This window comes from Pinus tabuliformis, chromosome 9, assembly GCF_031772625.1.
Source record: "Pinus tabuliformis cultivar Carrire ecotype Pingquan chromosome 9, CPIR1, whole genome shotgun sequence".
Taxonomy (NCBI): domain Eukaryota; kingdom Viridiplantae; phylum Streptophyta; class Pinopsida; order Pinales; family Pinaceae; genus Pinus; species Pinus tabuliformis.
The window spans coordinates 526,831,247-526,851,786 of record NC_142307.1 but is presented as its reverse complement, the minus strand read 5'-3'; the positions used below and the strand labels follow the sequence as shown (position 1 = coordinate 526,851,786).

Below are 20,540 nucleotides of genomic sequence, written 5' to 3'. Positions count from 1 at the left end.
AGGAACCAAGTGGGAACCATTTCTGGATGCAACTCCCAACATCTTGCCTCCTCGTGTCCTTTCTTATGGAAAAAGGAACACAATATCCATGAACTGTCGCTAGAAGACCACTCTTCATTTGCAACATAGCGTAAGCCTTCGTATTTAGGCATCTCCTTGGCCTCAATTGGATTTTTAATTCCTTGCTGGTTTACTCCAAGGCCTCCTCCCTCGTAACCCATCTTGGTCAAGAGCTTGGATCCAATGCCTTTACTGCGTTTTTTAAAGTCTGCAAATGAATTTACATCAACACTTTCACATAAGGAAGAAGCATGTAAATTCTTACCATTTGCTTCATCTTTCAATTGACACACGAAGATTTTTTCGATTTCCCTTTTGATTCGAGATGTGTCCTCTTGGACTCTTCGGCTCTCTTCTTTTAGCTCCTCGGATTTGGGCGTTGATAGAACCTCATCTTCCACATCATATGGAATAAAGGTACAAACTTGTCCATCTACCATCTCGGAGGGACTTTCTACACTAGGATCTTGCATAATTGTTGTAGAAAAACATGAAGATTGTGGAGAATATGGTGGTTTATCACGATTCTTGTTACCTTCTTCCCTTGGAGAACATTCTCCTCTTGGAAGTCTAGAGATTTCAACTTCCAATTTGGTATTCCTCTCTTTATAGAGGACTTTCACCATTTCTTCAATGTCTAAGAAAGCCGTTCTAAAAGCCTTCACATCCTCTGACATTATTGCAGGCTCTCCTCCTTGGGACATGCTTTGCTTGAATCTTCTACTATAATTTGAGGTAGAAGTTGGTGGTAGATATTGTAACAATCTTGCTCTTCTTTCTAAAACCTTCTCCTCAATGAGCTTCAAAACACATTCACTTGCAAACAATAGTCAATTCCTCCTTGCATAAAGCAAACCATAGCTATGATACCAACTTGATCTGAATTGGGACATATTAGTAATTTTTTGCTAATTCCCCTCATCGGAATAAAAAAAAATTTTCTTGAGGTTTGACTCCAAAATAGCAAGTAAAAGCATGAATTTTATGTGTTTTTACTTAAGTTAGTTTCATGAAGAAAACTTAAAACATGAAACCCAAACACTGAGTGGAAGTATGCACTAAATAGTAATACACCATCCATTGATAAAGGAGTTCACCCCTCTTGGGCTACATCTCCTTGGATCAGCTCTAAAGGCATGACCCCATCTCATTATGCTCAAAATTCTTCAGTGGTAAAGAGTACATAAGTGTGCTGACAAAAAGAGTGGCTAGTTTCCCATTTAAGGAAACATTCTTCTACAAAGAACTCTCACTCTAAACACATCACCACCTACAATTAGTCATGAAACAATCAACGAGCTAAGGGCTCTCAAATCAAGACAACATACTGCAACTTCCAAGAGCATAAACAATACTACAATCCACTTGAAGTACTTCAACAAGTCTCTTTCTCCAAACACATACAGAGAAAAGAATAAATAAAGCTACAACACTGCTATAATGGCTGCTTCAGAAAGTACATGGAGGCTGGAAGACCCTTGCAAGGTCATCTCCACCTTCATACTCCTCCATAAACTGAATCAACACTCTAGTTGACTAGGGTACCCATAGGCTTCACTTTACAAAAATGATATCCATAAGTGATCCTTTGCTCCTGAAACCTATTCCAATGAGTTCAGAATGTCCAAAAATGGAAATATAGTCTCTTTTTGCATCCCATTTGGTTGAAAATTGCCTTAGTTATGACTTCTGTCAGTGTTTCCACAATTTTCTCCTCCAAATCTGACTTAATGCTAGTTAAATTCATTATACGCAATTAAAACTAGAATTTCCGTCGAAATCAACGGTTTTGCCATCATTCCTGCCTATCTCGCGGTTAAGGGCCGAGTGGTCACATAAGGAGTAGTGGTATGATGGAAAAGGCTATGGTTTCGCATCCCTGTCGAATATCGCAATCGATGAAGTCCATCAGTGTACAGACCCTTACATCAGGTGCTTTGCGGACTCGTCAGGATTATTAAATACAACATATAACATATCACATCCAGGAACCCCATCGCAATTGCAATCGACGCTTAAACCTTCGGCGTATCAACCCAGCTTGCATTCTGCAATAACACGGACCTGTCAAGATTATAAATCTCAATGCATAAAAAATCGCATTTGGCAGTCCTATCACAATCGGTACTTTCCCTCGATGGATATCAAATTCCATACATTGCGATAGCAACGGACCCGCCCGGGTTATAAAATACAATGTATAACAATATCGATTACGGAAGTTCCCCATCGCAAATCACAATCGGCTTTATTGGCGGTGACATATATATATCGACGGGTACTAGGTGCGATATGTGATTGTGGTATATCAAATCGCAACCTTGATTGTGTTGGGGGCCGATTCTTAACATTATGCAATATGTGATTGCGATCGCATTATGTCGCAATCTGCTCTGTGCCGGGGGCCAATTCTTTAACGCCGACTTGTCTTTTGCTCCGATATGTGATATGCGGGGGCCAATGATGGCCTGCCACTTGGTGCCTCCTCATTCACTGAAGGGCTTTGCCATGTCATCCAATCCTGCCATGTCATCAAGTTAACCTTGAACTTTAACTTGCTCTAATTCTGCATACGAGCTCGAATTTGAGTTCCATTCACACTGTTGGATTCATAATGATGAGCTCTTCGATATGAAGCTAATATTATCAAGATTATGACACTTTGAATTTTTGGCAAATTTTGAGCTCCTGATAAAAAACTGTGGGTCCCATTTGGGTAAATTGGTACATCAACTTCCTGGGGTTGTAACTTTGGCATACAATCTTTGTTTGGCTATCATAATACCTTGTTTTGAAGATCTCAAAGAGGAGGTCAAAAACAAATCAATAAGCTAATTTGGGACTTTTCTAATCTCTCTGTTTTCCATAAAATGGTCTTTTAGTCCCTCAAAATGCTTATGAAAGTTAAGGACCTGAAAAACTGCCAACAATAGTAAGTTGTGCTACAATTAAGGAAACTAAAAAGAAACAACAGTGGGGGTCCAAATGGAATAGACAAGTGGCCACCAATATCCACCTGGTTCATGTTGCAACATATTCGGCTTCAGTGGTAGAATCAACAGGTACAGATTGCTTGTGTGACCTCTAACTAATGGTTGTTGATCTAAGATTCATCAGATAACCAGAAGTAGAGACCCCATTCTCCTTATCACCATCAAAGTCAAAATATGAATATCTAGTGAGATGGAAATCTGCAACTTTGGATATTTTATGCCAAAATTTTGAGTGCTCTTCAAGTATTTCAACACTCTCTTTGTTGCATTCCAATGACCTTCACAAGGCTGATGCATGAACTTAGAAATTACAACTACAACAAAATTAATGTTAGGTCTAGTAGTAGTTAAAAAAATTAAACTTCCAACAAGTTGTTTGTACTTTATTGGATTATCAAATGGACTTCCTTTAGTGGAAGTAAATAGCAAATTCTGCTCCATAGGAGTAGAAACAAGGTTACAATTCTGTTTTCCAAATATGTTTAATAGTTGTCCAACATACTTCTTCTGAGAAATGAAAATGTGTTTGGGTTGTTGAGTAGCTTCAATTCCTAAATAATAATGCAACATACCCAAATCTTTCATGTCAAAGATTTTATGCAACCCCCTTTAATAGACGTTATATAACCATCATTGTTCCATGTAATCATCAAACCATTAACATAGACAACTAGATATACAACATATTTTCCAATCTTTTTGACAAATAAAGCTGCATCATCCAAGTCAAAAAGTTTGTAATTCATCTTAAGGAGGTGTTCAGTTAACTTTTCATACCAAGCACGAGATGCTTGTTTCAATCCATATAGTGCCTTGACCAATTTGCATACCTTTTTTTTTTCCTTTGACAAAAATGCCCTCAGGTTGAAACATGTAGACATCCTCTTTCAAATCTCCATTCAAAAAGGCTATTTTCACATCCATATGATGTATATTCCATCCTTTTTATGTTGCAAGAGAAAACAGAGTTCTGATTGTGCCCCATTTCGTTGTAGGAGGAAAAGTCTTTGTATAATCAACACCTTCCTTCTGAGCATAACATTTAGCTACAAGTCTAGCCTTTTATTTGTCAAGTGAACCATCTCCTTTATATTTGAATTTATAGATCCATTTACACCCAATAGGTTTGATTCTAGTAGGAGGATCCACCAACCTCCATGTGTCATTTTTAATAAGGGCATCATATTCTTTCTTCATTGCATCCTTCCATTCATCACAATTAGTTTCTTATTCAAAACAACTAGGTTCAATAAATGTGTAGTAATTACAATAATAAGAAACATTACCTGTAGAAGCATTGGTTGTCTCATAATCATCATATTTTCTTGGAAGGTTGTGAATATGAGTGGATCTTCTCAAATATTGTTGAGGTGGTTGTGAAAACTACTCATCTTGAAGTGTAGGTTCTCCAGGAACTTCTTCAAGAAGACTTTCTTATTTTACAAAAACAATATTATCTTACAAATTTTCCTCAACAGTAACATCTTCATGAATTAAAAATGGAAAACCCACATACTGATCCAGAATGGGAATTCCCCCCTTAGTATGTGGAACTATATTTTCGGATTCAAAATAAAATTTCTTGGATGCAAATTTCTCTAAATGGGCAAGTTGTCTATCTATAGTAGAGAATTTTTTTGTAGATTCTAAAAAAATGACATCTCTGGAAAGAATAAATTTTCTGTTTTCTTCATCATATAATTTGTATGCTTTTGAAGTACTGGAATATCCCAAAAAAAATCACTTGCGACTTCTGACATTTAATTTGTTTCTTTGATGCTTAGGAATAAATGCATAACAAGTAGATCCAAAAACCTTTAAGTAGGCAAATATAGGTTGGAGCCTGGGAGATTGAAGATCGGTGTCTTCACCTAGGATTGGAGCTCTACATATACTGTACTTGATTTATTGAAAAAATTAATAAAAGCATTTATTCTTACTGTTCATTTTGTGTTCTAAATATAAATGATCTAACTGGTAAAAGTAAAAATTGAAAAGAAACATTGATTCACCCCCCCCTAGTATTATTAACAATCTCATGGTATGTTCCAACCATATCATGTTACTTTGTGAAGTTGAGGAATTTTGAATGATGTATGCACTTTTAACATTATATCTAATAAAATTTGTTGGGGTTATATGTTGCTCCTATTTGAGTGATGGTTTCATTTATTATGTATGCCAATTGCTTGTCAAAGTGCCCTTATCCTAAATATTTTATTTGGTATCCATCAAAATGGTTGCACCCAAAATGTTTGGAAAAATGGTTTAATGAGCAAATCTACAAGTATTTAAGGCTGGTTGACATACTTAGGGCACTTGTTCCTTGGTTAGTTGAGTAAATCCAAGGACATTTCATGCATCATTGGGATCCACATTAGCCATATGTATGAGAGGTTTGGTCTCCCATAGAAGTGGTTTGTGAGCATTTCCAAATCTCAAAATTCCATTCACAAGTTTTTGATTAAATATATTTTAAATATAAATGTTTAGAAAGGTTAGTTACAAGTCACCATTCCTGCATAATGTATGAACATTTACACTTTGTGAAACTCTTGTAACCACCTAGCGTTCATTAACCCATGGGAGGTAGAAACTTATCCATCCTTTGAAGAGTAGTGACATTAAACCACCCAATTACAACATTGCTCTTTGATATGAATGTATAGTTGACAACCCTTCTGTTGTAACTTTATTTCAAATTTTTTGAAAGACTTTGTAAATTTTTTATTTTCCTAAATATTGTGTGTTACAATGAAATTAAACATTATTATTTTTATAATTAAAGTTTAATTGGTAATGTTAAATAACACTACATTAAAAAAAACACATCTTATAGGAGCCATTGAAATTAATGTTCTAGATCAACGACTTAAACGTCAACTTGCCTTCCCCACTCTTTGAACTTTAATAGGGGGTGGTATGAGATTTGTTGTCACATGAAAAATCATTTAGGATGCGTGTCATCCAATAACACAACTTTCCCCAGGGTTCATTAACCCATGGGAGGTAAAAACTTATCCATCCTTTGAAGAGTAGTGACATTAAACCATCTAATTACACCATTGCCTTTTGATCTAAATGTGTAGTTGATAGGACTCCTGTTGTAACGTTCTTTCAAAAATTTCAAAAGACTGTAATTTTTTTTATTTTCCTAAATAAAATTGTGTTGCAATGAAATTAATTTTTATTATTTTTATAATTAAAGTTTAATTTGTAATATCAAATGATGCTACATTAAAAATCACACATCTTATAAGTGCTAATGAGATTAGCATTCTATATCGACAATTCAAAGATCAAAGAGCAGGATTCTATATCGACAACTCAAAGATCAACTCCCCCTGCTCTTTGAAGTTTAATAAAAGGGAGGGGGGGGGGGGTTTGATCTTTCACAGGCATATAACTTTCACAAAAATTATCTGAATACAAACACTTGGCCTCCATGTCTTCAAATTAGTTCACTCTCTTATTTATTATAAAGATTGAGGAGAAATATGGCACTCCTGAGCATCTATGTTCAACTTGAGACGAAGCAGATGAAAAGGATTTAGTCTTTGAATCTTTCGATTCTAAGAAACACTGGACTCATCAATGCTTAATTGTAATAGAGCTCGACCTTTGTTAACTAATTTTGACTTCGATCCAATATATAATACATCGAGATTGTAACTTGAACATGTGTTTTATTAACTTTCCCGAATGACTTTACAATCTCTGCCATGGATATTTGTACTCCAGTGGTGGTTCCATGAGCCGACCCTACAAAAATTGGTTAAAAATACAAGTCAATTGTTGTAATAGACTGATCAACTCAGATAAAGTCAAATGATGAAGACTATTAACAAAAACATCAATGTGACCAACCCTTGAGATTTAGATCCATATGATCGAATAACCATAATTTATGTCACAAGAACATTCACATATATTAATAAATTTGGTTCTAATGTGGTTTTTCCCCATATGTAGAATTTTTATTATTCGTTTCCGGCACCTTAATTTCGGGGCTTCTTCTTTAAGAAGGCATATCTCCTCAACCAAGAAGACCTACATGACGTGCCACCTATCTTTGGAAGCAACATAACAAATACAATCAAATGATGATGGCCATGAGATGAAAAACACTGATATTCTCATCCAATTTCCTCATCAAATGCGAGGCATGATAACCACACCACACGGGTTTGGATACCTTCTCTTCCTTCCAAGGATTCTTGTCTATTGGAGCTTCCAATTAATGTAATCCGCACATGAATATTAAGAGCATTCAAGACTAACATTGGCATCAATGACAACACCATTAAATAAAGAACGTTATTTCCTATCACACCTATATATAAAAAATGCATTGATCTAGACATAACCTATAGAAAGACGATGAATTTTAATTATCCAGTTGGATAGGATTGAGAATGGTTGGTACATATTCTTCCAATAAAATTATGAGATCTGTTAGACTCCGTCTCATGTCAGAGATAGATTCTTCTTCAAAACCCTGTTTTGAAGAAGAAATCATTAATGTGTTGTTTAAATTTGTGTAATTTATGCTCCAGCTCTTCAAAAGGCAGTGATTGCAGCTCCTACCTCTGTAAAAGCACAAAGAAAACAAAGCATACATCAGACTCTACGATTGATGAATTTGGTCAAGTTTTATCTTCATATGGTTTCAATTATCATGGTACAGAGGTTCTCTACAGTGGCACATCCAGTCATTCGTTTCGAAGCTTTGCAGGCCCTTAGAGCAGCAATACACAGTTATACATCCATTATGTCTTTATGTTGGCATCTAATTTCTTCAACTGTATTGGGACTACTTGAGTCATCTTATTTTGACATTGGCGCACATGCAACATCGACAAAATTCTGCAAGGGAACCTCCAGGCAAAATCTGAGACCAGTTGATGACAAAACAATGCCGAGTGCTGTAAAGGAGGGGATGCAACAGAGTCTAGACCTATGGTTCGGGGTTGTAACCATCCAAGGTGTCATGGAATATCCATTTCTTCATGCACGTGCCTTCTCTGCTGCTGCAAAGTTTTCACCAGTGATTGACAAGGGAAGATGTGAGCAGTTTGTTTATGCTGCCATGACAGTGTTTGTACTTATTTTGTTAGAAGCTTATGGCAGCATGGCAGCACCCAAGGGAGGGAGAGGAATGGATACCTTGTATCAGTCATACATTGAGTGGAGGATTGCCACATTCAAATGGTTACATACTTATTGAAGCAAATGGTGGTCTCAATCAACAGCGCACATCGATTTGTAATGCAGTAGCTGTGGCAGGCCTTTTGAATGCAACTCTTGTTATCCCCAAATTTCATTTTAACAGTATTTGGCAAGATCCTAGCAACTTTGGAGACATTTATGATGAGGGGCATTTTATCAAAAGTCTTAGATATGATGTGAGGGTGGTTAGAGAGCTCCCAGAAGATATAATGGCAACGTTTGACTACAATACAAGCAATATTTTTAATTTCAGGGTTAAGGCTTGGTCACCTGTCAGTTACTACTTGCAAAAGGTTTTTCCAAGATTACTTGATATTGGGGTAATATGGATATCTCCATTTGCAAATAGACTGTCATCTGAAGTCCCGCCCAATATTCAGCGCCTCCGATGTTTGGCTAATTACGAAGCATTAAAATTTTCTGTGCCCATTACTTCACTTGCAGAAAAGCTAGTAAAACGCATGATTGGGGCAAGCTCCAGAAGTAATGGAAAATATATTGCAGTTCATCTTCGATTTGAAGAGGACATGGTAGCTTTCTCATGCTGTGTTTATGATGGAGTGGTGGAAGATGCATTGCATAATGCAAATTTGACACCATTTGATCTTTCTGCAGTGGCTGTGACTATTGGACCTGGTTTAAGCCTATGCTTACGTATTGGTGTGAGAAAAGCAAGACTGATAGCTGGAAAACACAATTTGCCAATGGTTGGAGTCCATCACATGGAGGCGCATGCTTTATTTGCTAGGTTGACAGAAAAGGAGTTGCAATTTCCATTCCTGGCCCTTTTAATATCTGGTGGTCACAATCTTCTTATCCTAGCGCAAAGTGTTGGTCGATATGTACAACTAGGTACAACCATAGATGATGCAATTGGAGAGGCATATGACAAGACAGCAAGGTGGCTTGGACTCGATATGAGGAGAGGTGGTGGCCCGGCTCTAGAAGAGCTTGCGCTGGAAGGTGACCCACATGCTATTAAGCTTTCGGTACCCATGCAGCAACACAAGGATTGTAATTTCTCATATGCAGGCTTGAAAACATAAGTGCGGAAGGCAATTGAATTCAGAAACATTGATACAAACAATGATCCGATAGTTGCCGCGAGCACTAAAGACCGAAAACTACGGGCAGACATTGCTGCCTTTTTCCAGAGAGTTGTTGTTTTGCGTTTGGAGCAGAGATGTGATCGAGCTGTTGAATGGGCCCAAAGCATTGAACCATCTATTAATTGTTTGGTTGTGTCAGGAGGCGTTGCTTCAAATCATTATGTGCGAATTCAGCTGGATAAGATTGTAAAGAAGCATAACTTGAAGCTTGTTTGCCCACCCCCAAGCCTTTGTACAGATAATGTTGGATCTGCGTCCAAGGTGGCAACTGGGAGAGATATTTGCAGAGGGTAGGAGTAGTTCACCCTCTCTCAAAAGGGGCCGAATTCATCCATCATTAACATCCTCTATCCAAATGTCTTCACAGCACAATTCATGAGAAAGCTCTTCGTACTTTTGACTCTGCAATCTGAATCTGCTATTTACCACTGTAAAGTATCGATTCAGATTCTGGAAAAACTATATCACAGTGACCATATTGTCATTGCAAATGAGCTTGTGAAATTGGTATCGATTGAGCTCTCCTTGAACAAATATGCTTGCGCCAAAAAGAATTCTTTGTAGTCAATAATGGCTTCATTATTCCGCAACATAAACCACCAAATTTGAGCAAAGTCATCTGCACTGCACCTGCTGAAAGGCTCCGATACTCTGTACAGGACTCTGTTCCATGATTTCCGCCAACGACTGATCCTTTGGAGATTTTGTGGGCGATGTGGCTCTTAGAAGGCGGATTATGAGCTTTTGTTGATGCTACCATATAGCATGTGGTTGAAATGTGTTGGAAATCGATGAGTGGCACAGCATAAATCAGAATTAAACACGCAAACCTCTTTCAGTATAGTTGTCATCATCAGCTGAATCGGTGGACTACTAGCTTGAAGGTTATGCAACGTGGCAAACCAAACTAAAGTGAAGATTATCCATTACAGCCAGAGAATGCGATTTGATTCCAATCTTGGTCCTATGGAGATCTGCGCTCCAGTTTTGCCTCATAATTAGCCAAATCATCAACAGAATGTTAGTTTAAAGTTTGTTTTATTAAAATCGCCAATGTATTTCCAGAAATTCGGGAGCAGTTGTAATTTCCAGCATATGCAAAGTGGCAGAGAACGAGGAGCGATTGCCTATGCTTGTCTTCAGTCGGGATTGACACCTGTAAATGCTACTTCATCAGTTATCAAGTAGAAAGAGCGCTGATTGTTTTGTTTTAGTTTATTTTGTTAAATAAGGATAAAAACAAATTCCTGGTCTTGGGGTCGACTTGTTTTCCCCCAGCTGTATTTTGTTTCATATTTTTGTAATGTTAGTTAAAACAGCGCCCCTGTTTTGGGCAGCATTGTATTTATTCATTTGTAATGAGAAAGAGTGAGAGAGGGGAGTTTTTCTGAAGCGCTGGGAGCTGCTGGAGAAGCAGAGAGCTTTTTATTGTACAGTTTTATGACAGAGAATTTAATGGAATTTCACAGCTCTGTTTGCTGAGATTCATGTGGTATGTTGATTTAGCATAAGTTTTTCCCTTTGTCTCATATGTAAACTGTTATGTTTCATTCACCTCATGATCATATCTATTTGAGCAAATGAAGTGATTAGGTAGGAATTCATAGTATTATATGCTCCTCCTATAAGTTTGTTCAATTCAATGTTTTCTTCTGTTTAAGGAGGATTCGAAGTATTATTTGCCCTCCTTAGCTCCTCACCGGTCTTGCCATCCCATTTGAAACCAGATTTGGTGTTAAATTGCATGCCTACCTTGCCTCAGTTGAATAACCTGTGTAGTCATTATATTTCTCTGTTTCAAGCTGTGATTTTGCCCATGCAGCCCAGAAAAGCCCCGTCATTCCATTAAAAAACCCCAAAAATCATTAAATCAAACCCCCTCATCAGTTTACTAGCCTAATATCTTTATCCCTAATTGGTCAGCTTATCATATTGAAAGATCTACCGAATCTGACCCGAGAGAGCCTTCTCATACCTCGTAGGGCTAGCTACGAGGTGAAATGGTTTGATGTAGCCTTGAGAGTTTGTCTATCTCAGCCTAGGTGAATTCCAAGCGCTAACATAGTGGCGACCATACTGGGGAAGAACAACTTCTCTGTTGATTGATGTGTTTGTTTCATAAGTCTTAGACGGAGCCTGAAGTTACGCCAGAAGCCTTCGAAAACGCTCCTGTTTTACATCAGCGTTAGTAGATAAACACTGCTTCAGTCAATCTCCGTGAGCTTGTGAATACGACCACTTCGATTGCATTTTACCCCAGTACATATATCAAGTTCAGATCTGATGCTGATGGTGGACAGCAGTCAGACACTTATGCAGGCTGAATCATTCACCTGGCGACTCCAACTCGATCCAAACATTCCAGTGCCTGTTGATATGTTCATGCAATGGTAGGGTATGTGGCAGACCCTGCACTTTGTGAAGCTTTAGATGGCGTTAGAGAGTTGTTAGCGGATATTGAAATTAATGAAGAATTTTTTAGTATTTTCCTTCAATGTTTGAAATCTCCAAAGCTTCATCTTGAAGGCAAAACTAGATTTTATGAGTTAGTTGTTGAAAGAGTTGAAAATGAGATTCAGTATCTCGATGAGCAAATTCAGTCTTATGATTTCCAAGACCCTAAAAAGTTCTTGGAAATCCTTCCTCCTTCGCAACAAGAAACAACAGACTTGCCTATAGATGTATACATTGATAATGTGCAGCTGGAAGTATGCATTGCAGAGTTGGGGCAGCCAACAGAGTCCGGTGTCCGTGATCCTATTGCGGCATACATGGACACATTTTTCAGTTTGATTGACAGATCAGGCTGTCTTTTCCATGACCAGGCTCAGTACGTGCATGAAGGGCTGCCAGCAATTGCGTCTGTGACTTCATGGCAGCATTCTCAAGCGGCTTCATTTTCAGGTCTACTTGCATGGTTAATATGGCATTTTAGCATCACCTGATTTCTTGTTTATACAGCAGATTAGAGTAGGTTGTAAATAAATAAGCAGCCATAAGGGCAGCATCTTGTTTTAGTTTGCTTGAAGATTGTTTCAGTTCAGTTTCAGTGTGAAAATAAATCCAGAGTTGTGTTGATGATGACTCCATTGCCCAATGGTGGAGGCACTGTCTGCTCTCCCAAAGTTCTGCGGTTCTTGGCACCTCCAGGAAGCTGCAGCTGCCATCCCAAATGGAGCCAATGTTAGACTCCGTCTCATGTCAGAGATAGATTCTTCTTCAAAACCCTGTTTTGAAGAAGAAATCATTAATGTGTTGTTTAAATTTGTGTAATTTATGCTCCAGCTCTTCAAAAGGCAGTGATTGCAGCTCCTACCTCTGTAAAAGCACAAAGAAAACAAAGCATACATCAGACTCTACGATTGATGAATTTGGTCAAGTTTTATCTTCATATGGTTTCAATTATCATGGTACAGAGGTTCTCTACAGTGGCACATCCAGTCATTCGTTTCGAAGCTTTGCAGGCCCTTAGAGCAGCAATACACAGTTATACATCCATTATGTCTTTATGTTGGCATCTAATTTCTTCAACTGTATTGGGACTACTTGAGTCATCTTATTTTGACATTGGCGCACATGCAACATCGACAAAATTCTGCAAGGGAACCTCCAGGCAAAATCTGAGACCAGTTGATGACAAAACAATGCCGAGTGCTGTAAAGGAGGGGATGCAACAGAGTCTAGACCTATGGTTCGGGGTTGTAACCGTCCAAGGTGTCATGGAATATCCATTTCTTCATGCACGTGCCTTCTCTGCTGCTGCAAAGTTTTCACCAGTGATTGACAAGGGAAGATGTGAGCAGTTTGTTTATGCTGCCATGACAGTGTTTGTACTTATTTTGTTAGAAGCTTATGGCAGCATGGCAGCACCCAAGGGAGGGAGAGGAATGGATACCTTGTATCAGTCATACATTGAGTGGAGGATTGCCACATTCAAATGGTTACATACTTATTGAAGCAAATGGTGGTCTCAATCAACAACGCACATCGATTTGTAATGCAGTAGCTGTGGCAGGCCTTTTGAATGCAACTCTTGTTATCCCCAAATTTCATTTTAACAGTATTTGGCAAGATCCTAGCAACTTTGGAGACATTTATGATGAGGGGCATTTTATCAAAAGTCTTAGATATGATGTGAGGGTGGTTAGAGAGCTCCCAGAAGATATAATGGCAACGTTTGACTACAATACAAGCAATATTTTTAATTTCAGGGTTAAGGCTTGGTCACCTGTCAGTTACTACTTGCAAAAGGTTTTTCCAAGATTACTTGATATTGGGGTAATATGGATATCTCCATTTGCAAATAGACTGTCATCTGAAGTCCCGCCCAATATTCAGCGCCTCCGATGCTTGGCTAATTACGAAGCATTAAAATTTTCTGTGCCCATTACTTCACTTGCAGAAAAGCTAGTAAAACGCATGATTGGGGCAAGCTCCAGAAGTAATGGAAAATATATTGCAGTTCATCTTCGATTTGAAGAGGACATTGTAGCTTTCTCATGCTGTGTTTATGATGGAGTGGTGGAAGATGCATTGCATAATGCAAATTTGACACCATTTGATCTTTCTGCAGTGGCTGTGACTATTGGACCTGGTTTAAGCCTATGCTTACGTATTGGTGTGAGAAAAGCAAGACTGATAGCTGGAAAACACAATTTGCCAATCGTTGGAGTCCATCACATGGAGGCGCATGCTTTAGTTGCTAGGTTGACAGAAAAGGAGTTGCAATTTCCATTCCTGGCCCTTTTAATATCTGGTGGTCACAATCTTCTTATCCTAGCGCAAAGTGTTGGTCGATATGTACAACTAGGTACAACAATAGATGATGCAATTGGAGAGGCATATGACAAGACAGCAAGGTGGCTTGGACTCGATATGAGGAGAGGTGGTGGCCCAGCTCTAGAAGAGCTTGCGCTGGAAGGTGACCCACATGCTATTAAGCTTTCGGTACCCATGCAGCAACACAAGGATTGTAATTTCTCATATGCAGGCTTGAAAACACAAGTGCGGAAGGCAATTGAATTCAGAAACATTGATACAAACAATGATCCGATAGTTGCCGCGAGCACTAAAGACCGAAAACTACGGGCAGACATTGCTGCCTTTTTCCAGAGAGTTGTTGTTTTGCGTTTGGAGCAGAGATGTGATCGAGCTGTTGAATGGGCCCAAAGCATTGAACCATCTATTAATTGTTTGGTTGTGTCAGGAGGCGTTGCTTCAAATCATTATGTGCGAATTCAGCTGGATAAGATTGTAAAGAAGCATAACTTGAAGCTTGTTTGCCCACCCCCAAGCCTTTGTACAGATAATGTTGGATCTGCGTCCAAGGTGGCAACTGGGAGAGATATTTGCAGAGGGTAGGAGTAGTTCACCCTCTCTCAAAAGGGGCCGAATTCATCCATCATTAACATCCTCTATCCAAATGTCTTCACAGCACAATTCATGAGAAAGCTCTTCGTACTTTTGACTCTGCAATCTGAATCTGCTATTTACCACTGTAAAGTATCGATTCAGATTCTGGAAAAACTATATCACAGTGACCATATTGTCATTGCAAATGAGCTTGTGAAATTGGTATCGATTGAGCTCTCCTTGAATAAATATGCTTGTGCCAAAAAGAATTCTTTGTAGTCAATAATGGCTTCATTATTCCGCAACATAAACCACCAAATTTGAGCAAAGTCATCTGCATTGCACCTGCTGAAAGGCTCCGATACTCTGTACAGGACTCTGTTCCATGATTTCCGCCAACGACTGATCCTTTGGAGATTTTGTGGGCGATGTGGCTCTTAGAAGGCGGATTATGAGCTTTTGTTGATGCTACCATATAGCATGTGGTTGAAATGTGTTGGAAATCGATGAGTGGCACAGCATAAATCAGAATTAAACACGCAAACCTCTTTCAGTATAGTTGTCATCATCAGCTGAATCGGTGGACTACTAGCTTGAAGGTTATGCAACGTGGCAAACCAAACTAAAGTGAAGATTATCCATTACAGCCAGAGAATGCGATTTGATTCCAATCTTGGTCCTATGGAGATCTGCGCTCCAGTTTTGCCTCATAATTAGCCAAATCATCAACAGAATGTTAGTTTAAAGTTTGTTTTATTAAAATCGCCAATGTATTTCCAGAAATTCGGGAGCAGTTGTAATTTCCAGCATATGCAAAGTGGCAGAGAATGAGGAGCGATTGCCTATGTTTGTCTTCAGTCGGGATTGACACCTGTAAATGCTACTTCATCAGTTATCAAGTAGAAAGAGCGCCACTCTCTCTTCAGGAAGCGCTGATTGTTTTGTTTTAGTTTATTTTTTTAAATAAGGATAAAAACAAATTCCTGGTCTTGGGGTCGACTTGTTTTCCCCCAGCTGTATTTTGTTTCATATTTTTGTAGTTAGTTAAAACAGCGCCCCTGTTTTGGGCAGCATTGTATTTATTCATTTGTAATGAGAAAGAGTGAGAGAGGGGAGTTTTTCTGAAGCGCTGGGAGCTGCTGGAGAAGCAGAGAGCTTTTTATTGTACAGTTTTATGACAAAGAATTTAATGGAATTTCACAGCTCTGTTTGCTAAGATTCATGTGGTATGTTGATTTAGCATAAGTTTTTCCCTTTGTCTCATATGTAAACTGTTATGTTTCATTCACCTCATGATCATATCTATTTGAGCAAATGAAGTGATTAGGTAGGAATTCATAGTATTATATGCTCCTCCTATAAGTTTGTTCAATTCAATGTTTTCTTCTGTTTAAGGAGGATTCGAAGTATTATTTGCCCTCCTTAGCTCCTCACCGGTCTTGCCATCCCATTTGAAACCAGATTTGGTGTTAAATTGCATGCCTACCTTGCCTCAGTTGAATAACCTGTGTAGTCATTATATTTCTCTGTTTCAAGCTGTGATTTTGCCCATGCAGCCCAGAAAAGCCCCGTCATTCCATTAAGAAACCCCTAAAAAAATCATCAAATCAAACCCCCTCATCAGTTTACTAGCCTAATATCTTTATCCCTAATTGGTCAGCTTATCATATTGAAAGATCTACCGAATCTGACCCGAGAGAGCCTTCTCATACCTCGTAGGGCTAGCTACGAGGTGAAATGGTTTGATGTAGCCTTGAGAGTTTGTCTATCTCAGCCTAGGTGAATTCCAAGCGCTAACATAGTGGCGACCATACTGGGGAAGAACAACTTGTCTGTTGATTGATGTGTTTGTTTCATAAGTCTTAGACGGAGCCTGAAGTTACGCCAGAAGCCTTCGAAAACGCTCCTGTTTTACATCAGCGTTAGTAGATAAACGCTGCTTCAGTCAATCTCCGTGAGCTTGTGAATACGACCACTTCGATTGCATTTTACCCCAGTACATATATCAAGTTCAGATCTGATGCTGATGGTGGACAGCAGTCAGACACTTATGCAGGCTGAATCATTCACCTGGCGACTCCAACTCGATCCAGACATTCCAGTGCCTGTTGATATGTTCATGCAATGGTAGGGTATGTGGCAGACCCTGCACTTTGTGAAGCTCTAGATGGCGTTAGAGAGTTGTTAGCGGATATTGAAATTAATGAAGAATTTTTCAGTATTTTCCTTCAATGTTTGAAATCTCCGAAGCTTCATCTTGAAGGCAAAACTAGATTTTATGAGTTAGTTGTTGAAAGAGTTGAAAATGAGATTCAGTATCTCGATGAGCAAATTCAGTCTTATGATTTCCAAGACCCTAAAAAGTTCTTGGAAATCCTTCCTCCTTCGCAACAAGAAACAACAGACTTGCCTATAGATGTATACATTGATAATGTGCAGCTGGAAGTATGCATTGCAGAGTTGGGGCAGCCAACAGAGTCCGGTGTCCGTGATCCTATTGCGGCATACATGGACACATTTTTCAGTTTGATTGACAGATCAGGCTGTCTTTTCCATGACCAGGCTCAGTACGTGCATGAAGGGCTGCCAGCAATTGTGTCTGTGACTTCGTGGCAGCATTCTCAAGCGGCTTCATTTTCAGGTCTACTTGCATGGTTAATATGGCATTTTAGCATCACCTAATTTCTTGTTTATACAGCAGATTAGAGTAGGTTGTAAATAAATAAGCAGCCATAAGGGCAGCATCTTGTTTTAGTTTGCTTGAAGATTGTTTCAGTTTAGTTTCAGTGTGAAAATAAATCCAGAGTTGTGTTGATGATGACTCCATTGCCCAATGGTGGAGGCACTGTCTGCTCTCCCAAAGTTCTGCGGTTCTTGGCACCTCCAGGAAGCTGCAGCTGCCCTCCCAAATGGAGCCAATGTTAGACTTCGTCTCATGTCAGAGATAGATTCTTCTTCAAAACCCTGTTTTGAAGAAGAAATCATTAATGTGTTGTTTAAATTTGTGTAATTTATGCTCCAGCTCTTCAAAAGGCAGTGATTGCAGCTCCTACCTCTGTAAAAGCACAAAGAAAACAAAGCATACATCAGACTCTACGATTGATGAATTTGGTCAAGTTTTATCTTCATATGGTTTCAATTATCATGGTACAGAGGTTCTCTACAGTGGCACATCCAGTCATTCGTTTCGAAGCTTTGCAGGCCCTTAGAGCAGCAATACACAGTTATACATCCATTATGTCTTTATGTTGGCATCTAATTTCTTCAACTGTATTGGGACTACTTGAGTCATCTTATTTTGACATTGGCGCACATGCAACATCGACAAAATTCTGCAAGGGAACCTCCAGGCAAAATCTGAGACCAATTGATGACAAAACAATGCCGAGTGCTGTAAAGGAGGGGATGCAACAGAGTCTAGACCTATGGTTCGGGGTTGTAACCGTCCAAGGTGTCATGGAATATCCATTTCTTCATGCACGTGCCTTCTCTGCTGCTGCAAAGTTTTCACCAGTGATTGACAAGGGAAGATGTGAGCAGTTTGTTTATGCTACCATGACAGTGTTTGTACTTATTTTGTTAGAAGCTTATGGCAGCATGGCAGCACCCAAGGGAGGGAGAGGAATGGATACCTTGTATCAGTCATACATTGAGTGGAGGATTGCCACATTCAAATGGTTACATACTTATTGAAGCAAATGGTGGTCTCAATCAACAGCGCACATCGATTTGTAATGCAGTAGCTGTGGCAGGCCTTTTGAATGCAACTCTTGTTATCCCCAAATTTCATTTTAACAGTATTTGGCAAGATCCTAGCAACTTTGGAGACATTTATGATGAGGGGCATTTTATCAAAAGTCTTAGATATGATGTGAGGGTGGTTAGAGAGCTCCCAGAAGATATAATGGCAACGTTTGACTACAATACAAGCAATATTTTTAATTTCAGGGTTAAGGCTTGGTCACCTGTCAGTTACTACTTGCAAAAGGTTTTTCCAAGATTACTTGATATTGGGGTAATATGGATATCTCCATTTGCAAATAGACTATCATCTGAAGTCCCGCCCAATATTCAGCGCCTCCGATGCTTGGCTAATTACGAAGCATTAAAATTTTCTGTGCCCATTACTTCACTTGCAGAAAAGCTAGTAAAACGCATGATTGGGGCAAGCTCCAGAAGTAATGGAAAATATATTGCAGTTCATCTTCGATTTGAAGAGGACATGGTAGCTTTCTCATGCTGTGTTTATGATGGAGTGGTGGAAGATGCATTGCATAATGCAAATTTGACACCATTTGATCTTTCTGCAGTGGCTGTGACTATTGGACCTGGTTTAAGCCTATGCTTACGTATTGGTGTGAGAAAAGCAAGACTGATAGCTGGAAAACACAATTTGCCAATGGTTGGAGTCCATCACATGGAGGCGCATGCTTTAGTTGCTAGGTTGACAGAAAAGGAGTTGCAATTTCCATTCCTGGCCCTTTTAATATCTGGTGGTCACAATCTTCTTATCCTAGCGCAAAGTGTTGGTCGATATGTACAACTAGGTACAACAATAGATGATGCAATTGGAGAGGCATATGACAAGACAGCATGGTGGCTTGGACTCGATATGAGGAGAGGTGGTGGCCCGGCTCTAGAAGAGCTTGCGCTGGAAGGTGACCCACATGCTATTAAGCTTTCGGTACCCATGCAGCAACACAAGGATTGTAATTTCTCATATGCAGGCTTGAAAACACAAGTGCGGAAGGCAATTGAATTCAGAAACATTGATACAAACAATGATCCGATAGTTGCCGCGAGCACTAAAGACCGAAAACTACGGGCAGACATTGCTGCCTTTTTCCAGAGAGTTGTTGTTTTGCGTTTGGAGCAGAGATGTGATCGAGCTGTTGAATGGGCCCAAAGCATTGAACCATCTATTAATTGTTTGGTTGTGTTAGGAGGCGTTGCTTCAAATCATTATGTGCGAATTCAGCTGGATAAGATTGTAAAGAAGCATAACTTGAAGCTTGTTTGCCCACCCCCAAGCCTTTGTACAGATAATGTTGGATCTGCGTCCAAGGTGGCAACTGGGAGAGATATTTGCAGAGGGTAGGAGTAGTTCACCCTCTCTCAAAAGGGGCCGAATTCATCCATCATTAACATCCTCTATCCAAATGTCTTCACAGCACAATTCATGAGAAAGCTCTTCGTACTTTTGACTCTGCAATCTGAATCTGCTATTTACCACTGTAAAGTATCGATTCAGATTCTGGAAAAACTATATCACAGTGACCATATTGTCATTGCAAATGAGCTTGTGAAATTGGTATCGATTGAGCTCTCCTTGAACAAATATGCTTGCGCCAAAAAGAATTCTTTGTAGTCAATAATGGCTTCATTATTCCGCAACATAAACCACCAAATTTGAGCAAAGTCATCTGCACTGCACCTGCTGAAAGGCTCCGATACTCTGTACAGGACTCTGTTCCATGATTTCCGCCAACGACTGATCCTTTGGAGATTTTGTGGGCGATGTGGCTCTTAGAAGGCGGATTATGAGCTTTTGTTGATGCTACCATATAGCATGTGGTTGAAATGTGTTGGAAATCGATGAGTGGCACAGCATAAATCAGAATTAAACACGCAAACCTCTTTCAGTATAGTTTTCATCATCAGCTGAATCGGTGGACTACTAGCTTGAAGGTTATGCAACGTGGCAAACCAAACTAAAGTGAAGATTATCCATTACAGCCAGAGAATGCGATTTGATTCCAATCTTGGTCCTATGGAGATCTGCGCTCCAGTTTTGCCT

General features: G+C 39.2%; 2 pseudogenes; both read left to right on the top strand.

Moving 5' to 3' along the window:
* Positions 1 to 8,176: 8,176 nt before the first annotated feature.
* LOC149149540 (putative tRNA N6-adenosine threonylcarbamoyltransferase, mitochondrial pseudogene) lies at positions 8,177 to 9,695 on the top strand (annotated as a pseudogene).
* Positions 9,696 to 18,332: 8,637 nt separating this feature from the next.
* Positions 18,333 to 19,926, top strand: LOC149149539 (putative tRNA N6-adenosine threonylcarbamoyltransferase, mitochondrial pseudogene; annotated as a pseudogene).
* Positions 19,927 to 20,540: the final 614 nt, after the last annotated feature.